Genomic DNA, 18,138 nt, shown 5'->3' on the forward strand with positions numbered 1-18,138 from the left:
AAGTTATAAATGTGTAGTGTGAAGTCTGTAAAGTGCTCTTGGGTTCTTGAAATTCAAATGATTACAAATCACAAATTCCACATTTAGGACACATTTACCATTGAATTATATTGACAATCTGGAAACATAACAATCATTCCCCCTCTTTTCTCAGATGGGACTTTGCTCGCTATAGTTTGGGCATCACTATTCTAGATACAATAAATGTGAGGCCTATTTAATCTTTTTTGCTTGTGTAGGCTTCAAAGAAACAAAACCCGAAAAAAATATCTATAGACGAATTACCGATCTACGTCACACGTGACGTCACACGGGTCCCCGGTTGCAAAAAGATACCGGTTGCAACAGCAAACATGTCTTGTGCGGTAGAACGCCAAATTCGAAAGTCCAAAAATAGAAAACTTAACTTTTACCGTACAGCACATTGTGTGTATTATTGCTAACTCCAGACGTCTTTGGCTAAAAGAGCTGAATGAAGTGACGACCTAATTAAAAATGCTGGCGTTTGCAGTTCTCATGTTGTAACAGGTAAGTTCACGCTATGCTAAATCATTCACATTACTCGTTTTTGATTGCAGAAATGATTTTAGCAAAAACAGTTACACATGGTGAATGAAACTGCGGACAATGAATGCTTAGAATGAAACATAAAAATGTAAGTTATAGTAAAGTTGGTTTTATATTCACACATTCATTCAGTGACAACTTGTAACACTCCCAATATTGTTTACCATGGCACTTTGAATATTCAGTCTGAAATAACCTTCAAGTGTGACTTGACAACAACATTAACACTGTTTATTTGACTGTGAACAATGTTGTACTTTGATAGTCATTGGCTGCTAATATGATTTCGCTATTTAGAGTATTTAGAGCAAATAATACTTTTATGAAATATATTATTAAGGAGAAAGTCCGAATGTGCGAATTTAAAACCAATCTTACCTCTATTTGTAAGTTAACATACCCTGCTGTACAGGTGCAGTTCGCTGTCGGAACGCGGTTTTTAGCACTACAAAGTTTTTGAATCTGGTCATCATGGAACATTATTTCTTGCGCATGACGACACAGATCAAAATTGTTGGCATCCAAAGACTTGTAGGCCTATAATTTCTCTCTTGTAAAATCATTTGGAGCTTCAATGAGATTGTATATTTCTGGCTGGATGCTTGGTCATTTTGTCTTATCCAATATCCATTGGGAGGGTGCTATCGCACATTGACCTGTCAGATGAACGCCGCTCACTTTAACGTTAATTTTGCCAAATCAACGTGCTTATTATGGGTGACAAGCTGTTTTAATACGCTGAAAGCATTATGTAAATAATATATATAATGTAGTCAATATATCTTATTTCTAAGACAACAACAAACTCTGTACCGCATTGGATGTCATTCTCTCACTGTAAATTCTTGGCACTCCCAGTTTTTTACTGCCACCACTCTGCTCGCGCATCCTGAATGTTTCTAGGTTTATTCCAAACAAAGAGCATAGACTCACCAAGAGGCGACACTCTAGTGTGAATTTGGGAAACAGCCACTAGACGGCAGGGCGGCCATTTTGGAATGAATATTCCAATAGAACAACAACATATTATAAGTCTGTAAAATAACCTATTAAAAGTGCTGAGGATTGTGATAGTAAGTGTTGTATTGTCATATTTCAGCTTTAATGTGGTTTTTAAAAAAAAAAAAAAAATTAGCTGCTTGCCATCGCAACAGCAATAAGATCCAATGGACGGCTGATCGCTTTCACTTCAGAATGGCGGAATTTCGGGGGTGTTGCTCGGCACTGCTGTTGCAATGGAACCTTCTATTGAGTGTCACCTTTTGGTCATTCTAAGCTCTTTGGTCCAAATGGAACACTAATGTTTTTTTACTAAGCAGAAATTCAAACCGTTTCCCAGATGACGTTTGACGGTTGCCAAATCAGTGAAATAAATGACCAAACTATCAAATAATACCTGACATGAGTATAACCACATTCACCATCGGGAGGCGCTATAATCACTCTCGTAGGAGATTTTGCTTTCACCATCCAAAATAAATAAAAGTTATCCAACATGTTCGCCCGATAGCTCCGCCCCTTCTGCTACGTGAGCAAACCTGCGGTCGTTGAGTGTGTGTAGTGTCCATCGTTTCACACTTCATTTTACCGGTTGAATGAGTGCATCATCCGGGTAATTAAAGTCCACTTATTATTTGTAGATTTTTCAGTGTGAAATCACTACTTACACTATCTATACTACAAAACGACGTAAAATAGTGCATAAGTATGCGATTTGGGATGCACCTTTTGAGTTTGTATTAGCCCCACCCACAACGGCCTTCGAAATCCAATAGGGAGCTGGTTTTATTGTCGCCAATCAGATTGTGTTGTTCCGACTCGAGGAGGTACAGCTTCCGACAGGCCTTCCTGATTTGAACCTGCTACTAATTGACGTTGTGTAAATAACCTTAAATGAAGGCTGGTTTTTCTTCATATATGATTTACAGTTACTGTAAATATTTACTAAATAACAAATAGTAGGACTAAGCATTTTTGTGAAGTGTCTAATTTGTCTATCACCTACAAGAATACGTTTGTTGGAGTATAAGATAATCCGTGGTGCATTTTATATGGTTTGGTGGGTTGCGTAAGTTTTGTCTTAGTCGCAGTCGTGCTAAATTGAATATGGTTTAGCCTACGTAACAGGATTTTGTGTATATAAAGCGCCTTTTAGCAGGTTTTAATCTTTACTTAAGATGTGAAAAGATGTCACTGCCTACCTTTGTCGAAAACTCGACTAAATAATAAAACCTTTTTTTAAAAATAAATCAGCTGCTAATTAAAACCCTGTGTTTGCTCAACCTAAATCAATTGTGTTAGTGTAAGCGACCTACAATACGTTAAAAAAACGTATGAAATCCCAAATGAGTATTATTTTATTTATTTGAACCTTGTTTTACCAAGAAGTATTTATTAAAACTCTCTTTTGAATGAGTTGAATTCAATAGACTTGCAGGTTTATCGTTAAAAAAGAGAAATAGATGCTGTAAATCCTACACGATGTTTTGAACATCATTGCATGGCATGCACAACCTCTTACTTTCTATGTGCTTGTGTTATTGGTAATTTCATGGTCTTGACCCAGGCTTTCAATAACTGAAACCCATGTGCTTGTTTTATATTACGACCTCCATGTGACATACGTTCATGACCCCAAAACTCATCCCATTTCATAATGCAGTTTATGATGCACTTTCCCAGCCCCCACCTACCTGCTTGCTACAAGTCAAATGTTAGCTGTTTGAGGGCATGGTAATGTATTATGATGACTATTGGAAACAACTGGTGGTAAATGGCAAGGACCATTTAGATCTATGCCAGTGATTACAACCTAACGTAAGCTTTTGAAAGTGATGCATGTGTTTCATAGCAGTTATGGGGGTGTTCAATCATGCCAGACATTCTCTACTGATCTCTTTGTGTTTCTGTTGGGGCTTTTGCTACGGTAACCACAGATATTGATCTGTTGGCTAGTCCATATAAACTAATGTATATAAATTGAACGCATACTGTAGTAGGTCTAGTAAAGGGACAGGTCACCAAAAATGAAAATTCTGTCAATAATTACTCACCCTCATGTCATTCCAATCTCTCAAGACCTTAGTTCAACTTCAGAACGCAAATAAAAATATTTTGTCAGATAGCTCCCTGATCCTACACATGAGCAATTTAATGCAAATATCAGCCTTGCCATGCCAACAAATCAGTAAAAACCTTTATACTGAAAGTTGTTTGTGCTATAAAGATACTTAAAAATGTCTCCTTCAATGTTTTAATTGTTTTATTTAATTTACCAGCACAAGTGCCAATTTAATTTTTGTCGCATCCATAACAGAGAAATGTCTCATTAATGAAAAACCTTTTTCCTCATAAATGCAAAATTGTCAATTTTAAATAAATAAATTTTGTTCTAATCAGCTCTTACCCTTTTTATTATTATATGCTTTGGGTTGTGCAGTTTAATTCACAGAATTTCTACAAAGTATGTTGTAAGCTGTAAACTCGCCTACCTTTTTAGTCACACGTCCATAACACATTTTAATTTCCCTCATACCCTCATTTTTTGATTCCTTAACATTGTGGTTAGTTGTTTTGGGAAAATAAATAACTTATGTTTCATTATACTGTTTACTTGTATTCTATATTCTAAGGATTTACGGAAAATGTCACATCCGTAACGCTGAAATTGCTCTTAGACAGAAAGGTTCCCGATTCGTTCAAAGCTCAAATATTTTCCAAAACAGACCATGTGTCTTTAGTGGTTCAGTTGATATATTATCAATTAGGGCTCCACGATATTTGAAAAATTTGACATAGTGATTTTTTTTTTCTTTTGCTGCAATATACAGTGCTCAGCATAAAAAAAAAAAATATTTTTATCCATTTCTCAGTGAATAGGCAATGCATTTTGGTGCGTTTAAACAAAACAGATATATGTAATAAAATAATATTTTAGTCACCAAACATATTTAGAAATAGAAAGAAAATGCAATAAATTTCAAGCAAAATATTGCAAAAAAAATTACAATCTACAAAACTACATTATTAAATTTTTTTTGCTTCTCTTAATTTTTTTCATCTTTTTTTACATTTAATATATTTTTTTATAGCGTACATTTGGGTGTACTAGTTTTTGGACCATTATCGCAAGTTGTTTTGTTAGATAAACTCTAGATTTGACTTCAATACTGAATAATCTAATGTATATACATGTACACAGATATAATGGTAAAGCTTCCTAATAAAAGTATGATTTTAAAAGAGGAGCGGTGTACTTTTATATATGCTGAGCACTGTATACTGCGAAATGAATACAATTTCAACAGGTGGTAGCTCTTTTAGGAAAGATTTCATTAAATTAGATTGACTGGGGGATCAAGTCTTTTTTATGCAGTGCATCTGATTACAGTATAAATTACAAACATGTATAATTACAACAGAACAAAAATAAAAGTTAAATAAACATGGTTTTCTTGAGAGTCTAACAGTTTATATATATAAATGTAATAATCAAAAGAAAAATGAGATGGTTATCATTATATAAATAATTTAAAATAACATCTTTATCTTTGAATCTTTAATAGTCTAATCCTGCGATATACACACATTGCAATATCGATGATCAAATGATATATTGTTCAGCCCTATTATCAAGCTATGTGTGAATTTTTGTGTAGACAACATAAAACAATAATAAAGATATCATTCAACAGTTTCTTCTAAGTGTCAGTATAGTGCGCATGCTCACAAGTACTATAAACTGATGTACAGTATATCCCAGAGTCTCGGATGCAACTTCCTCAGTTTGATGCAAAACACAGGTGCGTCTGAAGTAATACATCAGCAATGCAACTGAGCATGACATGCATTATCGTGCTCTTGTAAACTAGCCCTACCGACACTGATGAAAAGAATCTATAAAATAAAGTCATTATTTCTGTTTCATGTGCACATAAGAGTATTCTCGTCGCTTCATAATATTCTGATTGAACCATTGAAGCCATATTGTCTGTTTTGAGCTCTCTGATTTTATGTAAAATATCTTAATGTGTATTACGAAGATGAAAGATGATGTCTCCGGTTTGAAATAACATGAGGGTGAGAAATTAATAACAGCATCTTCATTGTTTGGTGAACTAACCCTTTAACTGTTGTTTGGCAAAATCACAGCTATTGTTTGTGTTTAGAACAGCAGCACTCTTGCTTTTTTAGTACAAAATCACTGCTGTGTTTGACCTTTCATGAAATAAGAATAGGTAGAATTGCATATTGATGCTAATGACGTCTGTTCGTATATCACTCAGAGAGCATTTTTATCTGGGAGGCTGGTCAGTAGTGTTTTATGATGCGGCCTTATTGAAGTCAATCAAATCATCTGACAGCTAGTTGCTCAGATGGGGTTTGCTTTTGGCCTTGGGACAGGTTCAAGGTGAACACCTAATCTCTTGGAAGATAAGCTATTACTGTCATCAAGGCTCATTTTTCTCATTTACATTCACCTACATACATGAAGAGAAAGTGAAAGCTGTGTGCACAAGAGAGAGTAAGTGAATGTTTTAAAGGATTACTAGTCCTTTAAAGTAGACATGGAATGAAAATGCACCATATTTATATTGTAAATGCATGTTATGATGTGAATGAGTCATGATCATATGCTTTTGTTTTGACCTTATAATTTCACAACTGAATCTTCCAGAGAAAAAGACTTGAGTCAGATACAGTATAGACTCAACCTTCTGATTAAAACGCAAGGTGTACAGGTGGTTGATGCATGTACACTAGAAGATTTCTTCTTTTTCTAATGTCTGCTCTTTTTTTTTTTTCAGATGTTATGACTGATTACAATGTTTTTTTTGTAATTTAACATATGATTGATCCTCACTCACACTCAATGTTAATGTGTCTATACTCTATCATAGTGCTTCCTGCTTCGCTACTGTTCGGACGTCTTTGCCTACTGCTCCGCTCTCTGCTCACTTGCTTTTATATCTTAAACCCTAATTTTAACTTGAGCCTATCAGCACAGTGCTCAAACGACACAACTTGATGATCAGCATCGATTCTACAAACTTTCTGGAATATAGCTTTACTAACAAGAGGGGAATTATCGTCTAAACAATCCTCCCGCTACCAGCTATCAGCTGCTCACATTCCTGAGACGGGAAAACACGGCTGTGAAAATGCCTCTGGATCGGATTAATTCAGATTCTCACTGCTGTACAAACTGCCACAAACTTCTACAAAGGATTGCAGTTCTTGAAACAAAGTTACTTGCGATCCAACCAGAACTGCAGCGTCATTGTGGACGCTCACAGCAAATAGCCGGTGAGTCCCATAAATCTATTCCTACCACTATTTCGAGCACTGAAAAACAGATTAAAGCTGTTGAAAATGAGCATTGGCATAAACAAGGTGCGAGACCAAAGGGTACTCACGGGGTCAGATCATATGCTGCCGCATTAGCGTCCTCTACCCCAAATACAGCTCGGACTCAAATACAGCTTCAGAACAGATATGAAGTATTGAGTAATATGGGTGAAGAATCCCCAAATGCAGTCAGACAGAGATCGCATGACTCAGCAGCTAACTCTGCATGGAACAGAGGCTCAAGGCTGACTAGACAGCGGCATTCTGCTCCGATCGCACCTGAGATAAGAACACTAGTTGTAGGAGATTCAATAATCAGGAATTTTAGGAGCAAATCTACAATGACATACTGCTTCCCTCATGCAACAGTTTCTGATGTAAACAAAGAACTTAAGGAAATTCTGAAGAAGCACAAGACTGCAAAACGGATTATCATCCATGTGGGGAAGAATGATATTCGGAAGGAACAGTCAGAACTGCTCAAGAGAGATTTCTGTGAGCTCTTGGAAACAGTTGAAAGAGTGAAAATTCAGCCGTTCATCAGTGGACCACTCCCTGCAAGAGGGACAAATATGTTTTCACGGCTGCTTGGTCTAAATGTATGGCTGCAGAAAGCATGTAACAGGAAAGGACTGAATTTTATTGACAACTTCAATCTCTTCTGGAACCAAAGACAACTGTTGACATCAGACGGCCTTCACCCAAACAAACTTGGTGCAAAGGTGCTAAAGGACAATATCTTCTTCTCCCTCCATCATCCATCAGCTGTATGTGCCACTGACCTCAATCCAAATGGCACATACACACCCAGCAAATGTCCAGATGACCACAGGACCTCAAATCAGCTCCCGAGTGGACTTGGGGCTGACGCATCACCCAAGGACAGTGATAACGCCACGCAGCCAAAACACCCACTGTTGATAGAGACACTATCGCTGGCCCTCTGCTCAACACAGACAGACTGTGACGCATCAGAACAGCATCATGTCTCGTCACTAAAAAATGATCCTCAGGAAAACACCCAGGAAAACATATTTCAGCACCCAGAATCTCCAGAGCCACAGCCTCTGTCACCAGACACGTTCCCATTATCACCTTGCTCGCCTCTCTTGGGTTTTTCAAAAAAGATGGAGGAACTGGTGCATGCTGGAACTAAACTTTCACACTCTATTGCCGCAAGCCCCCAGTTACCAACCAAAAAGCGGCCTGCTCCACAACCACCTCTGAGCCCACCTGGAAGAGCCCTCCGACATTTGCCCCACCGCAAGGGCCCAAACAACAACGCACCATCCTCAGCTGGTGAACAAAACTGCTCTCCATGATGTGTCTCGGGTGCCTGCTTAGATAACAGTGTCTTTATCAGATGTTTACAGAACAAGCAGGAACCCAGTGTGCCTGTAGCTTTCTCTACACATATATGTGTTGTATTACGTGACAGAAAACCGAAGACTTGTTCAGGCCGTATAGCAAATCACTCAAATCTTGTGTCTATTAAATATAAATCTGAGACTACTGTAGCAGAAACAGCTAAAACTGTTAAGTTAGCACTTTTAAACATCCGATCACTCAACAATAAGTCACTTTTAGTCAATGATTTTATCAGCTCAAATTGCCTTGATTTTATGCTTTTAAATGAAACTTGGCTAGATGACAGCTGTAGCGCAGCAGTTCTGAATGAAACAGCTCCTTTAAACTTTGACTTTTTGAGTGTTTGCAGAGCCAATAGGAGAGGTGGAGGCATTGCTGCCCTGTTTAAAGATGTCTATGAGTGTAAACAAGTGTCATTTGGTGACTTTTTGTCTTTTGAATATCTGAGTATAGCACTAAAAGGTGCTCCACGTATCTTACTGATCATTATCTACAGACCTCCAAAATATTCTCCAACTTTTATTGATGATTTTACAGAGCTGTTATCATTAGTAACCTCTGAATTTGACTATTTTACCATTGCTGGGGATTTTAATATTCACATTGATAATCCAGAAATCAATGCTGTAAAAGAACTGATGACTGTTTTGAACACTTTTGATCTGACTCAGCATGTTCAAGGACCCACACACAATCGTGGACACACTCTTGATCTACTTATAACTAAGGGTTTACACATTTCATCAACTGTTGTTAAGGATGTTGCACTATCTGATCATTTTTGTATTTTCTTTGATATATTGATCACTCCAGCTATTAAAGACAGATCTGTCTCTGTCAGAAAGAGATGCATAAATGAGAAGACTAATGAGCAGTTTATGAAGGCCATATCGCTAGCACCAAGTATATCTGCAGACTCTGTTGATTCTCTTCTTGATTTGTTTAACTCTAAAGTTAAGAATGTCATAGATGACATTGCTCCTGTTAAAGCCAAGAAGATAACTAGCAGCCAAAGGGGATCTTGGACAAGGTCCCCAAGAATTCAAATGACGAAAAGACAGTGCAGAAAAGCTGAGCGTATGTGGAGAAAGACGAAACTAGTAATCCATTATAATATCTATAAAGACAGTCTTCGTGCTTTTAATATGGAACTAAAAACTGCTAGGCAGACTTTCTTTTCAAGCCTTATAAACAGCAACGTAAACAATGCTCGTAAACTCTTTGCAACGATAGAGAAACTCACAACCCCCCCCAGTCGGATTCCCAGTGAGCTACTCTCTGAAAGCAAATGTAATGAGTTTGCTCATTTCTTTACTGACAAGATCAATAATATCAGAAAGGCAATCAGCTCATCCAATCAGCCAAATTGTGTCGACGTCAGACTAGCTCAACCACAACTTAAGAAATCAGACATTATGTCCGATTTCATGGCAATTAATGGCAAAATCTTAGAAGAGATCGTGCAAATTATGAAAACATCAACCTGCAGTCTTGACACGCTCCCCACATCATTCTTTAAAACGGTGTTGACCTGCTTAGAAATGGATCTTCTAAAAGTGGTAAATGCTTCACTTCTCTCGGGGATTTTTCCTAACTCACTTAAAACTGCAGTTGTTAAACCCCTCTTGAAGAAGAGCAACCTAGATAACACCATATTGAGCAATTACAGGCCCATCTCAAATCTCCCTTTCATTGGCAAAATCATTGAAAAAGTTGTTTTTAACCAGGTTAACAAGTTCTTAAACTTCAAGGGGTGTTTGGACAATTTTCAATCTGGTTTCAGACCACATCACAGTACAGAGAGCGCCCTTATAAAGATAATCAATGACATCCGCCTAAATACAGATTCAGGCAAACTAACAGTGCTGGTACTGCTCGATCTCAGTGCTGCATTTGACACTGTCGATCACAGCATACTTCTGGATAGGCTGGAAAACTGGGTTGGGCTGTCTGGGACGGTCCTCAAATGGTTCAGATCTTACCTTGAAGGGAGAGGATACTATGTCAGTATAGGTGACCATAGGTCAGGGTGGACACCCATGACATGTGGAGTCCCACAAGGCTCGATTCTGGCACCACTCCTGTTCAACCTTTATATGCTCCCTCTGAGCCAAATAATGAGAAAGAACCAAATCTCCTACCACAGCTATGCTGATGACACTCAGATCTACCTAGCCTTACTGCCTAATGACTACAGCCCCATTGACACCCTCTGCCAATGTATTGATGAAATTAACAATTGGATGTGCCAAAACTTTCTTCAGTTAAACAAAGAGAAAACTGAAGTCATTGCGTTTGGGAACAGAGATGAGGTTCTCAAGGTGAATGCGTACCTTGGCTCCAAGGGTCAAACAACAAAAAATAAGGTCAAGAATCTTGGTGTGACTCTGGAGTCAGATCTGAGTTTCAATAGTCATATCAAAGCAGTTAGTAAATCAGCATACTATCATCTCAAAAACATTGCAAGAATTAGATGCTTTGTTTCCAGTGAAGACTTAGAGAAACTTGTTCATGCTTTTATCAGCAGCAGGGTGGATTACTGTAATGGCCTCCTCACTGGCCTTCCCAAAAAGACAGTCAGACAGTTGCAGCTCATCCAGAACGCTGCGGCCAGAATTCTGACCAGAACCAGGAAATCAGAGCACATCACACCTGTCCTCAGGTCTTTACACTGGCTCCCAGTCACATTTAGAATAGATTTTAAAGTATTATTACTGGTCTATAAATCACTAAATGGCCTAGGACCTCAATACATTATAGATATGCTCACTGAATACAAACCTAACAGATCACTCAGATCTTTAGGATCAAATAGATTAGAAATCCCAAGAGTTCAGTCAAAGCAGGGTGAATCGGCTTTCAGCTACTACGCCCCTCGCTGCTGGAATCAGCTTCCAGAAATGATCAGATGTGTTCCAACATTAGGCACATTCAAATCAAGACTGAAAACACATCTGTTTAGCTGTGCCTTTACTGAATGAGCACTGTGCTACGTCCGACAGATCGAACTACTATGTTTTTCTCTTCTTTTTAACTCTTTTATAACACATTTTATCAGCTTTTATTTTATTTTATTTTTATTCTTACCATTTTTATGTTTGTTTTTATTTCTCTTATAATTGTTTCTTTTATTCCTGTTTATGTAAAGCACTTTGAATTGCCACTGTGTATGAAATGTGCTATATAAATAAACTTGCCTTGCCTTGCCTTGCCTAGCTTACTGCATGCATAACAAAACATAAATGTACTTTTGTGTTCTTTTAGTCTGTTAAAACAATTCTCTGGAATACTGTGTTAATTTGCTTTATTTTTGTGTGTAACAGACACATCTCAATATATAGTCATCTTAAAGGGATGGTTTACCCACAAAGGGAAAATCATATAATCATTTACTCATTCTAATCTTGTTTCAGACCTGTTTGAGTTTTTTCTTTTTGAATATAATATGATGTTTTTAAATATGTTGGAAACCAGTAGGTGTTTCCAACATATTTCCAACATACTGGTAGACATATTCCAACATACTGGTAGACATTCATGTGTAAAGTCAAGGGGGTCTTGACTTCACACATGAATGTCAGTTTCCACATTCTTCAAAATATCTTTTGTGGTCTACAGAAAATCAAGAAAATTCTGATGAATAAAAAAACTTATAAGATATGGAAGCATGTGATTGTGACAAATATAGTAAGTCAATTAAATGTTTTGGGGGGTGAACTGCACCTTTAATGCATGCATGATTCTCTAATTATATTTCATGTCATTTATCTGTCTTTTTAGAACTCTCAAGAGTGTTTAACAGCAGAGTCTTCAAGAGCAGCACCAGTAAGTACAATGTTTTAAGATAAATTATGTATATGTTCATGTACAGAACATAATATTTTGATGACATTACACAGTAGAATAATTCTGTGAATGTGTGTTTATCTACGAGTGTGTGTCTGCTGCAAATACAGTACTGTATATGCGTTTGTATGGAAGAGAGTTTGGAAGAAAGTATGTGCTAACTAGGAAAAATTATAAAATGTAATTTTGTGTGAAGAGAAACAGTGGAAAAGTTGATCATTTTTAGCCATACAGTATGTTAAACATATTGTTATATGTTTAATGTATCTCTATTTTTGTGAGGATTTGTACTTTTGGTGTTTAGGTGATGTTTACACACTAGTGTGTTTTGTTGCGCACACCACTCAGGCATCTTTGACCCTTGAAAATGGAATGTTTTGAAAATGCTAAAGACCCCATTTTAGTTTGAAATGCTGGTGTTGCTTTTCAGCAACTGCAGACTTTAGAACAGAGGTTCTCAACCAAGTTCCTGGATTCGCCTTTGGGCTGCACATTTTCCTATGTGACATATTTTGTCTCCTTAGTCTCTCACAACCATTTCAGGTCCTGAAGTCTCTACTAATGAGCTGATGAGTCAAATTATGTGTGTTTGAATAAGGAGACATGCAAAACATTAAATGTTGGCGCTCTGGGAACATGGTTAAAAACCACTGCCTTAGATTATTCATCAACAAGTCAGAATCAAGCGTTCAGCAGCATCTCAATATCTATTTTATTAAACAACTTTTTTTCAAACTGTGCTTAACATTCTTCTAAACACTACTTTTAAACTAGGGTAAAGATATGTTTCACACCTTTATTTTGAAAGTGGTGTTTGCACTGCATTTTACCCAGGGTTATGAAACACCTGCTCTGGGGTAGAGTTAGTACCGCATTTGTGGTGGTTTTCTGCTTTTCTTCCAATTAGTGGCAGTGACACCGAAAATATGCAAATGATAATGTTAACCCAGGGCTTAGGAATGTTTTTTGACAAACATCTGTTAATGAATACCCAGGATTTTGAAACGTGAATACAAATAACCCAGGATTCTGTTTATCCAGGGTTTAGGATGACCCAAGGTTAACAATTTCAAGTGTGCAAACCCTAGTGTTGTTATATTTAAAATTTATAAATACTTTATTGTTGTTGTACAGAATTTGATGTTTATATTTTCAGTGTTATTCTTGGTTAATGTTATTTAAATATTATTTATACTCACTCTAAGTTCCACTCTAAACCTGTGGAATCAAATCGCGCTGTTTATGAGACGCCTGATTTTTTTTGATAATTTGTCAGACGAAGAAGAATACACCACCATGAGAGATCAAAGTTGTATCCTTATTTTAATTTCCTTGCAAATACACACACTAAATGCACATTGGATTACTACATTGCATCTCAGATATACAAAAAAATAGAACAAATTAGTAATTAATTTCTACAACATGCCACTACAGTAAATGTACGTGATTTATTATGATCTGGATATTTTGTCACAGCATATGTGATCACTGGGATGCTTCGATCGATTGGTCGAAGATTGGTATCGGCCAATAATCACATTTCATGACTCGATCGGTACTCGCCAACCTGGCCGATCTCATAAACCGATCGCAGGTGTTTGTTTATGAGTTTACAAGCACGTGCGCCCCGTATATTATACATAGCCTACAGCAGCCACAACATGTGAGGAGGTAAATGATGACTTGGGGCGTGAGCAATCACAACAGCTAAAATATATATACAGATGCGGTGCGACCTGTTTATATAGTCTATTGATGCGACTCGCGTAAATGATAGTCTTTTTGTTGCAAGTGCAGCCATTGTTTTCCAGTGTCTTGAGCTGTTGTGACTCGAGTGGAGCGATCGCCCCATTATCCAACCTTATGACCTCTCCCGGAAGCTCAGCGAGTCTTCCACATATTCATACCAGCTTTGTGATCACCAAAAATTAGTTAAAATACCCAGAAATCATGGCGACGAGAGTGAATAAGCAAGAGAACCGATTGCGAGTGGCACAGTGATGTTCTATGCATTACATTTTTTATGATAAATGAATAGAGCAGTAAAAATATCTCCAGTGTAAATCCCACCCTCTACGGTCAATAGTTGGGGACGAGCAAAATATTTGAATGATCTTGCGTGTAAATAGGCCTTTTTATATATATGACAACTGGAAGTTCTGTGTTTTTGACAATATTGCAAGTTCACTAAAAGCTGACTGGAATTATAACATAAATACAACTTAAAAATGATTTTTGTACATGAATATTTAATAATATAACTTCTTGTAATATACTTTTTGCAGTAAACAGGTGTGCTTTTTTACTACTTATGCATCAAATATATGCTCCAAACTTTTTCTTGACTGAAACCTTTTGGTTGATTTCATCATCTATCATTTGCAATGTTTCCAAATTGCATTGTTTGTAATTATATATATATATATATATATATATATATATATATATATATATATATATATATATATATATATATATATATATATATATATATATATATATATAATTTTCTGTGGGGGTTCATTCTGCTTTGGTGACCCCTGATAAATAAGGGACTAAGCTTAAGTCAAATGAATTAATGAATTCTTTTCTGTAAAGCTGCTCCTAGCCATGACACGTTCACACCTAAATGGTTATAAGAGATGTGTTTAAGGTATTATAAGCAGTATCCTTAACTTATTCTCTTAGGTCAGGTGAGATCTTCTCTTAAGGTTCATACATAGAGGGAAATTGTGCTTAGTACATTGTAAAGCTTGAAGCATTAGAATTGGTACTTGATATCAGCTGATCATCATGATAAGAAATTGGTACTCAAGATCGGCTGTAAAAATTCGAGCATCCCTTGTGATCACAATTAAACATACTGTTTATGTCTGCTGTGTTATGTTTGGTCTGTGCAGGCGTTGGGTCTGGTAGTTGGCCAAGGGGTGGAGGTCTCCATGTGGCACAGTGCAAGCGGGATTAGAACTAAGCCTGGGTAAAGCTCTGGTTAGGTTTAGTCTTAAGCCTGCACCGGGCACTTCAAATAACACAGCCTAAGCCCTCAAATACTAGACTGCGGCCTGTGTCAAGCATCCTCATCTATCATATTACAAGTTTGAAAGGCACCTTGTAACACTTGTTCAGAGCCTTTTAATAGTTTTCCCTTTTTATGGGTTTACCTCTGCGAAGACTCAGTCCAAACTAATGAAGAAGGCAAACCTGAATTGAAAGGGTAAAGGGGGTGGGGGTTAACGCTTGTTAAATACCACAAGCGAAGACACAGTTTTACAGTACGTCGTTAAAGTTGCACTCGCTGATAGCCGTGTGATGGCACTCGCTATATAGCTCTGGGGGAAATGAATGCGCAGTGGAAGTGCGAATTGATATTGTTTGTGCGAAAGCTATGAAAACAAGTTGTTAAGTGCTTGTATCAGTCAACCGGGGTTTGTAATCAAGCGAGAAGAGAGGCTTCCTGCAGAGATGTGTCATCTTGTCTTATAGTGACTCATCAGCGACAAAATGGTGCTCGGAAAGACAAGTAATAGTAAAATATAATGGATAATGTTGTGCTTTTTATCCTTGCAGGTTTGTTTTCCTGTCGTTTTTGGTCATTTGCGCGCGTATCACTGAGGGCGTATGGCTGCCGAGGCAGCTGTGAGACATTATCGCAGCCCAGCGTCACGCTCATTTTGTGACAAATGCGTTCTGAGCCACACCACTTTGCATTCAACTCTTATTGCTTAATTAGTTTTAACAGCAAATGTTGTTACACAGCAGCAGTCACATACGGATCTAATACCGAGATCTCTCTCATTAATTAAGTGCGTTAATTGTGAGTATAACAGATGAGTGCAGTATGGCTGGCTTCCTCTCCTGCCTCCCGTTCACGCTGTTTATCACGGGGACATAAGCTGTCATCGGCTTTTCAAACTCCACCGAAGCCGCAGCTGGCTAATTACCTGCCACTCAGTTTGAACTCTTCCTCAAGAAACTGTGTTTAAGGATGGAAAAATGCACGTTAATCCGGCTTTGTTTGGAGTTTAGTTCAGCTTTAGGTCAGGGGAGGACGTCACTTACTCTGGACTGTGAGATTTGGTTCATATTTTAGCTGGATTGTATTTTTTTTTTGCATATTAATAGATCTGGTTGCACTGGTTGGTAAGTCTCCTTTTTATATATTTATTTATTTATTTATTTATTTATTTATTTATTTATTTATTTATTTATTTATTTATTTATTTATTTATTTATTTATTTATTTAATTTATTTATTTATTTATTTATTTAATTTATTTATTTATTCTATATTTCCCAGATATACAGATTTTGTTGTTGTTCTAAACACTGATTCAAATTGGTCATTTACAAGCAAAGGCAAGCTCCACTTTGTACTTGATGCTATGAAAAGTCCATTCAAGGAAAAATGTAACCATAGCCACATTAAGAATGTCAAATATGAAGCTTGACAACACAGAATATTGCTGACCCAGGGTTTAGAATGTTTTATTTTATTTCCTATTCCTATTTTAGTTCCTTTGATAATCGGGGGTCACCACAGCGAAATGAACCGCCAACTTATCCAGCAAATGTTTTAGCCAGTGGATGCCCTTCCAGCTGCAACTTGGGAACATCCTTATACACTCATTCACACACATACACTATGGCTAGTTTAGTTTATTCAATTCACTTGTACTGCATATCTTTGGACTGTGGGGAAAACCGGAGCACCTGGAGGAAACCCACCCATACACGGGAAGAACATGCAAACTCCACACAGAAATGGCAACTGGTCCAGGCGGGACTCGAACCAGCGACCTTCTTGTTTTGAGGCGACAGTGCTAACCACTGAGCCACCGTGTCACCCCTTATTTTATTCATTCATTCATTCATTCATTTTCTTTTTGGTTTAATCAGGGGTCGCCACAGCGGAATGAACAGCCAACCTATCCAGCATATGTTTTACGCAGCGGATGCCCACCTGCAACCCATAACTAGGAAACACTACGGCCAATTTAGTTTACCCAATTCACCTATAGCACATGTCATTGGACTTGTGGAGGAAACCGGAGCACCTGGAGGAAACCCACGCAAACACGGGGAGAACATGTAAACTCCACACAACTGACAACTGAACCAGCCAAAGCTCGTACCAGCGAGGCGATCTTGCTGTGAGGCGATCATGCTACCCACTGCAGCACCGCGCCACCCCCCCTTATTTTATTTGTTAATTTAATTAAATTTTATTCTTGCCAAAGTTTGTGGTACTATAGATTAAAAAAAATTCCGTCTAATTTCAAAAATAATATATTTCAAAATATAATAAATTATTAAAACATTGTATGTTATAATAATTTTAAAATGAATAATAATAATTTTAAATGAAACGTGTGTTTTTAACCAAAAAAAAAAAGCCTTGAATGTGGACATTTCTAAATAAATAAATATACAAATGCACACATTTAAATATATTAAAATAAATGAATAGCTTTTAAAATAAATTAATGAACATAGATTTGCCAAGCAATTTTATTCAGGAATATATTAATTGTTTCAATTAGATTTTGTTTTAGAATTTATTTCAGAAACTTTTGAAATCATTTTAAAATGCTATAAATATATAATCAAAATACATTTAGTTAATTTTTTCATAGTCTTATTGATTTTGCTTTAATAACATTAAATCCCCAGATACAGAAAACACAGTGCAAGATGTATTTCAAAAACTGCAAGCAATTAAATATCTAATTTAAATCGTTTTCAGTGCTCACACTCATCATATACGGCTAAAAAAGTCTATTGATATTTCCTACAAGGTTTTATGATCAAGTGCTTTGTTTAATCCATTCTTACAGAGAATCCTTTTTGCTTTTTCCCCCAAGTAGGGAACATTGTGTACCTGGTGTGTGAGTAAATTGTGTGCCCGTATAATCTATTGCTTTGTGTGTGCGTGTTTGTACCTGGACTGGTGCAGTGAGGCATGGGTGCAGGGTCTGAGATTGCCGTGCCACCTTAGCGCCCTCCACT

This window comes from Danio aesculapii, chromosome 12 (assembly GCF_903798145.1).
Source record: "Danio aesculapii chromosome 12, fDanAes4.1, whole genome shotgun sequence".
Taxonomy (NCBI): Eukaryota; Metazoa; Chordata; class Actinopteri; order Cypriniformes; family Danionidae; genus Danio; species Danio aesculapii.